The sequence below is a fragment of the Mastigoproctus giganteus genome, chromosome 7 (assembly GCF_048544385.1).
Source record: "Mastigoproctus giganteus isolate SK-2022 chromosome 7, ASM4854438v1, whole genome shotgun sequence".
In the NCBI taxonomy this organism is placed as follows: domain Eukaryota; kingdom Metazoa; phylum Arthropoda; class Arachnida; order Uropygi; family Thelyphonidae; genus Mastigoproctus; species Mastigoproctus giganteus.
In genome coordinates, this window is record NC_143581.1 from 209,239,564 (window position 1) to 209,255,063 (window position 15,500).

General features: G+C 35.6%; 1 protein-coding gene across 2 annotated transcripts in view; it reads left to right on the forward strand.

Annotated features, from left to right (window-relative positions):
• LOC150083637 (uncharacterized) overlaps positions 1-15,500 on the forward strand; it is a 164,242-nt gene that overhangs the window by 253 nt on the left and 148,489 nt on the right. The window contains exon 1 of one of the 2 annotated variants that reach the window (XM_090378096.1): positions 7,162-7,187. The exons of the other annotated variant lie outside the window; for it this stretch is intronic. The gene's annotated coding sequence lies outside the window, so the exon portion shown is untranslated. Of the gene's footprint in view, positions 1-7,161; positions 7,188-15,500 lie in introns of those variants that run through there. 2 annotated transcript variants of the gene reach the window in all.

Sequence of the window (15,500 nt, forward strand, 5' to 3'; positions counted from 1 at the left end):
TATTTTCCTATGACCTGTAGCGTAAATTTTATAGATAATGGCATTGATTTTCTCATTATCCCCTAACCCTATCAACGAAACCGATGGAAGTTGTTGTTTGAAACCCTGCTTTTGCCAACCACTAGTGGGACAGGTTATCGATGTGATGCAGTTTCAAGATTTATTTCGTTTATATACCAACGTGTGATTTTTAACTGTGCTGTGGTTCGCTAAATTACCGACTGCGAAACCTAGTCAAGTTCTTAGACTTTCTCATAATTTGTATAATTATTTTTTAAAAGAGCTTTGAACTCATTTCAATTAAGCGCTCAGAATTAACAAAACACAAAAAGCATTTACCTATTTAAAAAATAAGGTTACGACCGACTTTGGGTTTTTAAAAGAATTTAAAATCAAAGATTACAAAGTCAGAAGATTCATAATATTCAGTGAACGTGTATGTATATATTATTATTATTAATTTATTATATTTATTCTTCTTATTTATTTTTTTTGTTTTAAATATTCTTCTTATTTATTTTTTTAAATATCTAGCTCTAATGATTCTGTTTATGTTATCACCCTATTAGGGGACCATTTACAAATTACATAAAACGATTTTTTAACCATATCTCCTTTTCCCGTAATACTTCTGAAATCCAAAGTAGCATTATTTATTTTTTATGAAAAAGAAGCCCTCTGACGTGTACAAACATTCGTGCAATTCTCCTTCCACCGCTATATACGGGGTTAGATAAATGTTATCTACTCCCTTCTTGCCACCTTGCATTTCGTAATTCGAAATGCCCCCCAAGCTGCAAATTACGAAAATTCAGAGTCCAAAAAACGTGCAAAAAAAAAGGAGAAAAGAAAAAAGGGCACTTTGTTATACGAACAAGTACACTTATCTCTAAAATGACAGACTTCCGAAGGGAAAAGTATAAAGATAGATCTGTAAACTAGTTCTAATTGGCCTTATTACAATGTTATAAATTTGCTTGTCATATGATTTAAATAACTTCCGCATACCTACCTCAGGTTCGGAACCGACTGCATTATTATGTAAAGTGTTTCGTATCAGCAGCTAATTTCAGCCCCCACCTCTCCACACCAATGCAAAAATCGAAAAATGGGGCCATTGCCTATTTCAATAAGCAATACAAAAGGTTTTTACACTACACGTCACTTTTGTACACAAATTATGGTGCTAATCAGGCCCAATATGAATATCTGCGGGACTATATAACCTCAATTAGTCTTATTTAAAATAACGAGAGCCACAATTTATGAAAATACAGAATAAAATAAGTTCTAACAAATTAATGAAACCTATTTTATTATCTTTTCAATATGATCAGTAATGGAGACCATTTCAATCTTGTTTCAGGATAGCAGCTCGAAATAAAAATGTCTCTATTAAACTCTTCTGAATTCTGCATGTATATTGTAATTTTGGTTTAAACTGGCAAAATATAAGAAACATTAACGGTAATCAAAGATGATCTCATTAATCTACTTTCCATTTTTAGAAAGTAATTTTTAAAAGGGGGTTGGGGAAGAGGATCTACGGATTCTTAAAACCAGCCAAATAATTCAATAAACATAAATATTTATTAGTAAATCAAATACACCAAAGTATAATCTATTATGTAGCACAGAGTGGAACGGAAAGTAAAATAAAATAAGTGACAGGTTTAATGTTAAATAATAAAACAGAATGTTAAATACATACAGTAAAAAAGGCTTTCGGTTATTATGGTAACCTTTTTGTACTGCATGCATTTAACATATTCTGTTTTACTATTTAACATTAAACCTGTCATTTATTTTATTTTACTTTCCGTTTCACTCTCTGCTACATAATAGATTATACAAAATGAATCCAAAGCGCACAGGCCTCTTCACCAAAGGAAATTTTCATACACATTGAAATATTATCACGGTTAAACACACAATTAATTTTATTAATAACTCGCCTTTTTCAGAAAATTCCAATATAAAATAGGTGTCCTATTGTTTGTAAACTTTTTATGTTGAGAAAAAAATTGATTTTTTTTTTTTGTCAATAAGTACCGTATTTTTGGCATATAAGATTTAACTTTTGTAATATAAAAGCACGCTCTGAATTAGCGCCATCCCATACAACGAAGGTTCACGGCCAACGAAAGGTTTCTGGTTCTTGTTTATAATATAGAATAGAAGAGAGAGATAAACCAGTAGGAGGTAAGACCTTACTTTTATAATTTTTTAAATAATTATTTTTTTCACTGCTTTCCATTATAGAATTAGTACACAGTTTAGATCTAGTAAATTAATGCCTGTAAGTCATTATTAGCCATATGGCGCAAGGAAGCCTGAGGCTTTTGCTGCACCAGGCAAAAAAAAAAAAAAAAAAAAATCTGAGTTATCCTGAGAGAGAGGAAGAGAAGGAAATCACCAAGAAAGAGAAGAATGATGATATCCAGCTCAGAACCCTGGGTGTGCCAAGCCCGTACTCTCCAAATATGAGCGCCCAAGTCAATCTGATGGTTTCAGTACATAAACAGTGGCGAAACTAATATACCACCAGGTCCGTCACCGCCGATGAGATACGAACGGTTGGCTTGGATTAGCTGTTACAGTGCACAGCGGGTTCAGAATTCCTAGTTTCGTTACTGATAAAGAAATATCAAACAAAAGTAACCAAAGGAAAAGTAATGCTTTCGTTGCCTCTCTATTTCAATTCTAAGTTTATGGGGAGAAGTGAGTTAATCTGATACCGAGCAGCTTCATAATTCTATGGAACTTTGATTCTTTTGTAGATAATACTGGCACCATTCTCAATGTTTGGATATTGAAATGTTTCCTGGCTTTACAGAAATGATTTGGATGCAAGATATTCCAAAATAAAGGCACCTTCTTGTGGGAGGGGGAGGTGAATCCATATTGTGAACTGTACTAATGAATGCTGTACTATTCGTTAATATACCACTGCTGTCATACCCTTCTGCCACCTGCCTAAAGATATCTCTTTCCATAAACGATATCTTTATGTGCTTTCGTGCCATATTTAACCCCAGGGACTCACATTTAGTGAGTATGGGCTTGGCACACCCAGGGTCCTGAGCTGGATATCATCATTCTTCTCTTTCTTGGTGATGATTCCCTTCTACTTCTCTCTCTCTCTCTCTCTCTCTCTCTCTCTCTCTCTCTCTCTCTCTCTCTCTCTCAGGGTAATTCAGATTTTTTTTTTTTTTTTTTTTGCCTGGTGCATAATAAGACTCAGACTTCCTTGCACCTTGCATAAGGCTAATAATAAAAATAATATTTAATTCGGTACACACTATTGATCAATGAGTTGCACGACAAATTGGATAACCCTGTATTTTTATATTGTAAAACAGATACCAAGATAGTCCTCAAAGAACAACGATACTGAACATCAGTGGCGAAATTGCTATACCACCAGGTCCGCCATCGCAGGGGGTGGGATAAGAAGGGCCAAGAGGCCCACAAATGGTCCCTGAATCTCGCGCGGGTTGACCCAGAATTCGTATTTCCGGCATTGTTGAACCGGAGAGCACGAACACCATTCCTGTTCATCACACACATCATTTGTCATACCTAATTTCTCAAATATTGGATTTTATTTCCGAGAATTCCGTTTAAAACTTTCCATTTCGACCCATTTTTTTAGGGTGAGTGTTTTATCGAAAGGAGAGGGGAAGAGACATGACTGCAATTCACTGTTCCATTCTTTAGTTTCAAGCCCGACACTTCTGGAGTGTGTGTGTTCGCTTGCGACATGAACTACCCTAAAACCAAGGTCTGTGCCAAGGTCACTCGGATCAGACTTCTTCATAGTGACTGAAGATAAAACGCTTGATAATGTTTTTCTTTTTATATATAATTCAATTGTTGGCTTAAACACTTTGGTTCATATTGGTTTTATAGGGCGTATTCGACAAAAAATAGAACTTGAAGATATCAAATAGAACTGACTAAACTTGATATTATGTAATCCAGTATGCGTACCATCTTAGTAGACGGTAATAAATTGCATGGACGGTTTATTTTATTTTTACCGATTTCCCCACCTTCTCCCCAAAGTCAAATATAACAAACTTCAAATGAAGATGTAGAGCAAGATGTGTGCACATTTCATTTATGCAAGTCATACATACACTTCTATGCAATTATTATTAACAAGAGGATGTATTTCAGATAGCAGTTATCTTTTTTTTTAATGATATTTTTAGTAGTTTCCGATCTATATCAATATATTATTGCTAGGTATTCATATTTTTTGCGATATATATATATATATTTTTTTTTTTTCTGTTTAGAGCGCGATGCCTATTTTAGCTTTGTTGTCAGGAAACAAAAATGACGAGATATTTTACAGTGCTGTAAAATATATGATAAATATCGCCGACAATGTGTGAGTCTCTATCCCCAACTGAAATCAATATGGAAACAAAAAATTGTGCAACTTTGTATCTCAAAATGAAATCAACACTGAAGCAAAATAATTGTTTGTATCCTCACATGAATCCTAATTTGTATCCCCCAACATTTCAGTTATGGGATACAAAAATTATGCAATTTTTGTATCTCCAACTGAAATCAAATGGAAACAAAAAAATTGGGCAAGTTTTATCACCATCGAAACAAAATTACATAAAAAAAAAAAAAAAAGCAGGCAAATGCAGATGATCTTTTGAACCTCTTTGTAGGAATTATGGATCATTAATAGACTCCCTGTATAGTTTAAGGGAGAAAACAGAGAGAATACTCGCTCCTTCATCCAAATGAAATATAATAATATAACATTTATATTATTTATTTAACATATTATTTATATAATTATATAACATTTATATTATTTATTCTTGCTTTCGTTTCGTTTAATCTCATAATTCGCTCGTTCAAACACGTATAAGCGCACACACGTAGACGGATTTTGTACCCTACTGCTATTTCTTCCTTACGTCATTTCTCGCGCGTCTTTCCGCTCTATTTTCTTCGTCCAGACTAGACTGTAACGGCGTTTTTGGTATGGTGGGGATATACGTTGGAAGATGCCTCGCCGATGATGTGGTAAGCTGGCGTAGAAAGCTGAATGCGTGATCAGAATTTTAAACAAATTGAAATGACAGAAATATTTCATATTTTCTCCCATTATAGTGATGTTCAAAATGGTCGGTTTTGATAACTATTGAAGGCAGTTAATATTACAATCAAACAACAATAAACATATTATTTACTAGAATATCCTTGAGGGGAAACTGCCCTTTTATTTAAAAAATGAACAGAGAGAGAGAGAGAGAGAGAGAGAGAGAGAGAGAGAGAGAGAGAGAGAGAGAGAGAGAGGGTTGTTTACCATTGTAATAAATTACAAAATATTTTTCTTATGAGTTTTCACATTAAAATTCTTTTTTGGAATGCGAGTTTATACTGGATAAATATTGTTTAATAATTTTGGATTTATGTCCAATTTCACCCCTTATACCGTATTCAAATCTCGGTTTCAACAATCTTGGAATTTACTAGACAAAACCAAGTCCTAAAGCTTTTATCCGGCTATTTACTTAGCATTATAGATGGTGCAAATTGGACCATACCGCCATCTAGTGCGCATACCCAGAGTAGAACCAGTCCATCTAATTACAGCATTAAATGTTTTGTGTGTCTTCGATTTAACTAACTATCAGCCTGGTGTATTTTATTTGCATCATGAATTCCGGGTAGCCAGAATACAAAGCTACACTTTTTTTTTATAGCTTTCTGATTCATTAACTTCAAAGCAAGAGGTATCTCTGCAAAACTTCACACATAGCGGATGAGTACACATTCTTTTCACATAGCAGATGGCTCTATCTGTTGCTATGGAAACCATGAAGAGAGTGATGTTGTTGAGAGGGGAAAGGAACTTTAGAGACACACGGAAATAATCGTAGTCTGCCCCACATGTCGAACATCGTTTCTGAAGTCTGATCCATTGTTCCAAGTGATGCTGGGACTAAAATTAACTGTCGCCTGGTGTAGCTGTTCTAGCATCTTTATCGCTCTGTCATGGAGAGGTCAACACATACATGATGTGTTCCGTTCCTGTCACGCAATTGTTCTCTTTCGTTACTGCAGGTGATTTGCTGCGCAATAGAGTATTATCTCATTAGGCTACTCTGTGAAAAGCGTCCGAACTTTACATGAAGAAATGGCTCTGGAAACTTCTAGAAAGAAGCATCGAATATCCGGAGATAATAAGACACTCCTTTTTTTTGTCAGGAAGGGAGTGGAGTAGTGAAAACAGGGTGAAAGAACTGCTGTTTTCATGCTTATTTCAGGGTCGGCTGTGAGGTTTTTGGATTGCTCCAATATACAGTTTTTGGTCTAGCTTCTGTTTAACCCTCTTAGAATATTTCATAATGTATCAAGCACAATACTCTACTTAAAATAGGCGCAATTTAATAGTTTAACTTTTTTTGTGTAAAAAAAAAAAAAAAAAAACTGTGGGGACTCTGTCTATAAACAAAGATCAAATTTGCAAACGTGTCCTCAACAAGTTGGTTGTTATTTGGTTTTTAGGAGCATTAGCAACTAAGGCCATATTGCTCCGGTGCGGTGGTCATTCCCTGACCTTTCCGCATCTTCCGTATTTGGTGGTGACGGGCTCGAACCCCGGTCTAATCAAGAAGCGTGTGCTACGCACTGCTGCTCCTTCCCACCTGGCTACGGAGGCGCCTTCAACAAGTTGGGAAGAACGCTATTCATATGGATTCAAAATATTATTTTAAAACATTTCAATGTTTTCAGAGGTCTAAAAATCGAAGTTACACTGCTGAGTATCTTTACTTTGAAATAATTTCCAAATGAAAAACAGAAAACAGTTCAAACCTACTTAATTTAAAAGTGAATATCATCCATGACAATAACACAAAAAGGAAAATAGAGAGAAAAAATTCAAAATATGTTCCAAAAGACCTTGAACGAGAAAGTAAGAAGGAAACATTGTGAAGTCCTTGGCTAATTGATGTCGTTGTCAGATACTGAATGTGTTGCAACTGCCACCTCCTGTAGGCCATGTGGCAAGCTTCCAAAACAAATAGAATCATGGGCAAAGATGTACATTGTGTTTTGTCAAAGAGATAGTTTGTTAACATAAAAATTAAGAAAATAAGTCGGAAGCATGGGGAGGAGGAGGATTGGAACACCTTGCAGAAAACAACGTAAGTATTAGCTTAACGTTTATCAATTGAATTAATTCCACAAGTGGTATTAATAAAAGCTAATTTTCATGGCCACAGTTCAATCTTGCCCTATAATAAGGAATAATATTGGCCGTTTTCCAAAAACTGAGATAAGGTTGCAATAGAAATCACGAGTGCAAACATTGCACATTGCGGATATGAGTTTTCGTCGAAATTAGCTGAAATAACATAGGGAGTTTAGCATGGAGTAGATAATCAAATTCAATGTATTTTTAGTCAGTGTTCAATGCCTTTATGTACTGTTTAATTTTTTGTTATTTGTGTACTAATCGAAAAATGATGTCGAGTTGCACGTGGCTACCATATTCTTTATTCCTTCCATTCATGAGACTTTAACACTGAAGTTACGTGTTATAACTCCAAAAGACAAGTTGGCGAAAAGATCTAGCTCTCAGAGATAGTGGGCATCGAGGTCACAGAATGACGGAAAAGTAGGCACGAAAAATATTTAAAATGAGAACTGTCATGATAAACTCTGCGAACAAGAGGTGGCTAACAAGTATTTTCCCTCACCTAGAAATATTTGAGTTGATATTATGTATAGACACTCCCGCCTAAAAGTTTGGAATCGCAGCGTATGCCAACAGTTTTAGTTATTTTTTTTAATTAACTATGATAACGTAAGGTTATCATAGACGACCAAGTGGGTGAAAAAAAGACGACCAAGTGTTTTAAGATTTTTTTTTTTTATTAAGCATTGAAACATTTACAGCAAAAATATTGAAGTGATTAATAACTATACTGACTTTTCATAAAAATATCTTCCACGAGATTTTACCACCGCCTTACACGTCATTCTGGTGGGTAATTTTATAATACTGTCTTGGCTAACATTATTGCAAGCGATCTGCAAGGTTCCCATAAATTTTGTGACGATGGGCAGACTTCACGGACTTAACGGTCTAGATGATCCCATTGGTTCTATTGGGTTTAAGTTAGGCGATTAGGATTCCTACGCCATAATTTGCAATACTCCCTCCTGTTGTTTAGTTGCTAGAAGTTCTTGCACAGCTTTGAGCTGTGTTTCGGGTGATTGCCTTTGTAATATAAAATTTCTTCCACAAAGTCCAGAGGATATTGCATTATGTTCAAGTATGTTTTTATAGCCTATTTTCTTAAAATTCCTTCAGTTCTGATGATGTCACCCACTTCAGAAAAATAGACGCAGCCCCAGATGATGGAACCACCAATGTGCTTGCCTGTAGACACTAAACAATGTGGCACCATTTTTTTCTTCAGTTGAGTCTCACAAACTCTACTCTTGGATCCAAAAATTCAAAATTTGGATTCATCTGTCCACAGTACGCTTATCCACTCTTCAGTTGTTCACTGTTGATGGCTCTTAGCCCAAGTCAACCGTTTCTTTTTATTTTCCGGTTTTAATAAGGGTTTTCATACCGCTACGCGACCTTGCTTTTTTTGACGAAATTTTACAGTGGATGCAGACATGGGAGTTTTTGTTCTTATTGAAGTTAGTTCGGATTTCAGGTTCAGTAAGTCGTCAACTGCATTTAGAAATCAGCGTTATGGTCTTATCTTGTGCTTCCATTATTACACATTGTGATCGTGATTTGTCCTCTAAACTGCCAATCTTCTTGAATCATCAAATGGTAGTTTGTACTCTTTTAAATGAAACTCTTAGTTTTCTTGCCAATACTTTTCATGGAATAATTTTCTTTATACAGAGTTATAATAGCACTTCTTTTTCAATGCTGGATTCCTTATTTTTTTGCCATGTTTATCATGAAACACACAACGCTTACACCAAACACTCTTTATGAATGAAATATTTATAAGTTACAGCTATTACTCCACAATTTATATTATTGCAAAACACTCTAGAATCATATAAAATCTTCTACAATATTGAAACAATACTCCCACTTTCTAGAATATTCTATAATTTTTACAACATTCGAGAATCTTCTACAATGTTCTACCACACTAAGGAGTCTTCTCCACCTATCTGGAATATTCTAGAAATCTCTTAAATATTATTTTGTTTTTTGATTTTTATACATAATATATAAAATATTTTAATAAAAATTGTGAACAAGTTGGTCCTATTTTAATAAAAAATTTTAAAGTTAAGAAAAATGAAATGTGATTCCAAACTTTTAGGCGGAGTGTATATCCTACCAAGTAATATCCTAGATTACTGAGCTATAACCATGAATACAGTGAGAGGTGGTATGCTGGAGAAGGTTAAAAGTCTGATCCGTTATAAATTTATTCATTTGTAACCAAAGAAACAAAAAAAAAAAAAAATCCAAGAGGAGATGAAAGCTATATGTGGGGGGAGGATTGCTCATCATATAAGACTGAAAAATTTAAAAAAGACAGTTCATGTGTGGGCGAAGTAGTGTACACGATGACCCAGGAGAAGAAATACCCATCTCAGCCACACACTCTGGCATTATGGCTAAAGTGGAACAATTAGTCCTTGAAGACAGACGTATGACTATAAATTTTATATCAGATGAAGTGAACATTAGCAATGGGTATGTTTGCACTATAATGTATGATTTCCTGCACATTCCATGATGCAGGAAATCAAGCAGCCCGATGGGATTCGAGATTATTCACCCTCATCAAAAGCTCCACAAGAAAGAGTGCTCTATATAATTGTTGGAGCTTTGCAGAGAGAATGTTGACGACTTTTTGACCAGAATTGTAAAGATGGCTGAATGGTAAGTATATAACTATGACCCAGAAACAAAACAGATGAGCAAACAGTGGAACGTTGATCTTCCGTTGGTCATATTGCTAGTTTTCTGGGATTCTAAAGGTATCATCCTTACAGATTACCTTCCAAAAAGCAACAGCACCACTGAGGAGTACTACAGAAACCTGCTGGGAAAGTTAAGAGAGGCTAACAAGTTGAAGCGATGCGAGAAGCTATCCAAAGCTATTTGTTTCCTAGCCAACAATACTCTGCTCAAAAGGCTGCTCTCTCAGTAGACTTTGAAAACCTGCGGCACCTACCTTATTGTCCCGACTTCTTTCTCTTCCCTAAAATGAAGAAACCATTACGGGGCCGCATATTTCAGACTGATGAGGTAATTAATGAAGTGGAAGCCTAATTTTCTGCTCCAAGTGAAGAGTTCTATTCAAGAGGCCTGAAAGAAGTGGGAATTGGTGAAATATTTAAGAAAAATTAAGGTCTGAAAGAGCCTCTTGAATAGCAGATGGGGAGCTCTGGAAGATAACTACATGAAGAAGGATGAAATTGCCAGTCAATTGGCGCCTCCGTAGCCAGGTGGGCAGGAGCAGCAGTGCGTAGCACACGCTTCTTGATTAGACCGCAGTTCGAGCCCGTGACCACAAAATACGGAGGATGCGGAAAGGTCAGTTAATGACCACCGCATATTCCCGAAGCAATATAACCTTAGTTGCTAATGCTCCTAAAAACCAAATAACAACAACAGCCAGTCAATTTTCAAATCCCTAACTGAAATATTTCTAGGTGAAGGCAAGTACTTATCGACCGCCTCTCGCATGAGCTTCAAGGCTACTGAGGATAAATACGCTGTAAAGCCAAAAGTATCCGGACACCTTTAGGATTTGAGTATCATTAAGTCATGCGGTACGCTAACATTCTTCCTATATTATGGCGGCAAAGCCATTTTCTGTTTCGGCATGACAATGCACCATGCCATAAATAACAGCCTATTGCGGCTTGGTTTGAAGACATGTGCCAGGTCAGCAGCTATTAGCGGAACTGATCGCTATGTTGAAGGAGGAATGGACCAATATACTGTCTTTCTGTTATGAAAAATTGGTTATGACCTACACAAGGATGCAATGGCACTAAGGTGGGTCGATACGTTATTAAATATTATATCAATAAAAGGCTCTCTAACACATACAAGTGTTAGTTTATTTTTGGCAATTAGTATATACGGAAGTAAAATTTTCCTAAATGCTACGGAAATACTTCTTGTTAACATTGTTCCCTGATGCATGATGGAAAATAAAACAGGTATTTTTTTTTTCTAAGAAAATTTTTAGGGCGTTATTGAAATAGTTGTTAAATTTCATTCCCGTTTTCAAAGTTTGCTCTTTTTCTTGACTATCATTCCGAGTTGTTATTATTCTCTGTGTAATATCATCCTTTATATCTCAACCCCATCACTGCACTAAGCATCTGAAAGCTTCAAGGACAATGTTTATTGAAATGGTGGCCGTTATAGGGATTTTAAAGAAAGGTTACAGCTCCCGCGTTCTGAAAGAAAAATAATGTAAAGAGATGGTGTAGGAAATACCAGATTGAACAACTTTGGAATAAATATTGAAAAACTTGAAAGAGAACGTTTTTACATTCTGTCTGTGTACGATATGATTATATTTCAATTCTTTTTTACAAAATTCTTTATCTCTGTTTTACTATTCTTCCTACGCAAGTTTTATACAGGCTGCATTAACGGGATTTATTTTTCTCTCGTGCTCCTTGTCCTCAGACTTTTTATGTATTTTACGTTTTCTCCCTCTCCGTCTACTTGAAGGATTCTGGAACACAGAGCAGACAGCTTTGATGCTCGCGACTGCCCATCATGCTCTAATTCCCTCATCAATGAAAATCTGATTTATTCGGCGTGTGGTAATTTGTTTATCTTACTCTGCATCGACTTTTATTTTTGAAAGGGTTTCTGGCGATTTACAGAAAACTCGATGTAGCAGAAAACTCGATATTCAAAGTTTTTTTTATTATTATTATTCTTAAAAAGGTCAATAAGATGCTGGTATTTAGTTTAACGTTATCTGTTTATGGCGATTTCTTCTCCAAAAGAGATTACTGCTGCCTTAGACATGTGGTTAGGGCTTCATTATTTCTAAGATCAAAATCGAATTACTTCAAATCCCTGACAAGTGAGAGTCATGCATGCGAAATTATTCTACTAGCTTTAGATAGGAGACCTTCGAGGCGAGCACAGTGGCTACGAACGCTCTCTGTTAACACTGCATGGAAAACACTTAGATTCGAATCCCTCGAAACGAAAGGAATTTTTGTGGGCTTCTTTTGAACTGTGGCCGAATAATCGGTCATGGAAGAGGAGCGCATCTGTCCACCAAGAAACTCGGGTTATTTATTTATTTTTTTAATCTTGTAAAGTTTAAAAAACACAAGCAATTTACGCATAAGGTACAGTTTTCATGACATCATTATAGGATGTAGTGAGCACATAATCTCTATAGATGAGTCTTCATACATTCCGTGAAACATGCAATAATAAGTTTCTTTGGTTGGTTTGCGTTTTTCTGCAGGGTTTTCTCTTTAGTTTTATTCAACTTTTTTTTCTTTTTTGTCTATAATTTAAATGGATACGATTATTCTAGCAGCTCCTGCGTAGCGTTTGTAATATCTGAGGCTATTCCGCTCAGTTTTTGACATAGGAGAGCAGTCCTCGATGCTTCAACATACTTTGTTGAACTGATCTTTAGAGCAAGGTGGGATTTACTGGATTTCGCTGATTGATCAATTAGATGTTATTTACTCTCATATGACGTCATCTGCCCTTCCTTTTTTTCCTGTAGATTCTGATCGACAGGGCAGTAATACGAGTGACCAGGGACTGGCAGAAGTTGCGGAACATGATTCTGTTAATAAACGCATCAAGTAAGTTAATCTGCACAAATACATCAGTCTGGGACCACTTCTTTTTCTTTCTTTTTTTGAAATTTTTTGTTTTCCTAATCATGGCTTTAAAAGTCAGGCGCGTTAGTAAATAGTAATAATTCATGACTTATGCATGAATTACACTTCTACTAGTCCCATTTTAATGAAATGTGGGAAGCGTCGACAAATCGTACTGAAAGAGCAAAATATAAAATTTCATGAAAATCCATCCACTGACAGCCAAGTTATTACATGCGGACGAACAGACAAAGAAATAATAATTTCCGGATTTATATTGGTCCAATTTCAAATAAATTTGGGATGACTCTACGTCTTCCTAAAAGAACCAAATACAAAAGTTTGTGGCAATCCCTTTGCTAGCAAACGAATTATTACATGCCAGTGTAAGTACGGACATGGTGCGTACAATACGCGCTTTACGCATATATGCTAACGCCCCTAAGAAACAGTGTAACAGTGTATTAATTAACAGTTATTTCTTATTTTATTTTTAAATCCCTGATTTCTTCATAAGCTGGATTTTTTCAATTCGAAATTCAAATTGTTTTCTGTCTATTCATCTTCAAAGCTGTGTAGCTAATTATAGCTAACCTGTATTAAGTTAGTTTCGAATATTTTTTAATGTAATTTCTACTGTTCCAGCAGGCATGCGTAGTAGCTTAGCCAGCACAATATATCGTCGTCCACTACTCGTTTGGAGAGATCTGGATTCGACTCTCGTCGATTAAGGGAGGAACTTTTAAGACCTTCAACCAAGGCTGTAGTTAGACGAGTTTCCTCCGTGAGTTATTCTGGATTTTTCATCCCGCAGAACATGTAAATCGTCCCGCGAACAAAAAACCTTACAGATATGTTAAAATAATAATTAACCGTTAAAATAATAATTTTAATCTGCGGTTTTCGGCTAAATTTTAGACAATTTGATAGAAACAGACTTATATTAATGCATTTAATGGATTTTCTCTTTAAAATAACAGATTTTCTGATAAATGACCTTTGTCTAAGAGGCAGCAATGCAATTACGATTATTATCCAATCACAGAGCCCGCATCTGTATGTGGAGACGTTCGTAATCGATTAGTCTACCATGCCACACGTGGAGAATTAATGGGTAATATTTCTGTATTATATGAGTTAAAACATTATCTTGAGCTAGGTTAGAAAAAGTATAAACTTAGGCAGACATTTAATATACTGTATGCCATATCGGGATATCATTAATATTTATAGAAGACCAGGATTTAAATAATTTCTAAAATTTAGTACATAGAACAATGGAAAAAATCTATGATATTAATGACAAATAAGGAATTATTTTACGATAGCTAAAAATGGGGGGGGGGGAAGCTGGTATTAAATTTAAAAAACATATCCAGGACCGCGACAAGGCATGAGTTAATGGCCAATCGCCCCAGGCACAAAAATAAAAAAAAAAAAATTAATTCTTGGGGGCAAGTAGGAACTGTTTGTCAATGATGGTAAATTAGCTAGGCACGTCCTTGCTTATATCCTTGATATTAAATATAAAAAAAAATTTAGTTATCCGCAGATTTTTATAATATACAGTAATGTGCTTAAAAATAATTTTCAGAGGATAGCAACCTATCACAAGTGAAAAGTCCAACTGTACACAAATTAAAATAAAACGGTACACAAATTAAAATAAAAAAATATTAAAATAACATCTATTGGTCAGTTTTTTGTTCTAGCAAGTACCAAAAGACGGTAATATGTAAGCATTATCACAAACTGTATTTGGGTCCTCAAATAATGGCACTCTTTCTGAATACTCCTTTAACTGACTGTTTTCATTACGGTTTTCAGTCCTTAATGTTGAGTCCTCATTCCTTTCCACTCACCACGCTCAAACTATTGTAAAGAGGAAAACAACAGGCGGTTCAATCACTCATTTCACTTCTCATTCCATGCTAACACAGTGGAAAAGGGATAAAAGCAGGACCCTAAGCCGCCTATTGTTTTCCTACTATAATACCTGAACCATATGTTAAAACGAGTCTATCATGAAATGTCCCTCTGGGAGTAATAATTTGTTTGGAACCAGAACAGACTGCCTGTCACTTGTGTCTGTAGTCTTCAACCCCAATTTTCACCATATGACAGCCCTCGTGGGTAGTACACTTAATATAATCACTTTCCTCTCTACACAGTAGAAAAGCCCAGAGTTCAAATCCCGTCAATGACGCGAGAAATTTTTATGGATCTTTTTCAAAACGTGGCCGAGTCAGTCAGTCAGTCTCAGGCGAGGGTAGCATGGATCCTTCCCCCCCCCCCTCCGGAAACTCGGGTATTTTGTCCAGCAAATCGACCACAGAATACACGCAATTTACATATATTATATACGGTTCAATATGGTCTAAATTGCTCGTGCGCCTAAAGCCCTACAACAGGATCAACATATGGCGCAAGCATATTGGAAAAAGTGGTTCCCTTCATGCAAAGGGAACCACCTACCCCTATACATAGTCAAACTTTAAAGTCATAGCGTTGGATGTTTTTCACTTCCGATGTTAAAGATATTAGAGGTTAATTATAGAAATAAAATCTGTGTAATTCATAATAGAATTACACAGATTTTATTCTATTATGAATTACATTTTATTTTATTCTATTTA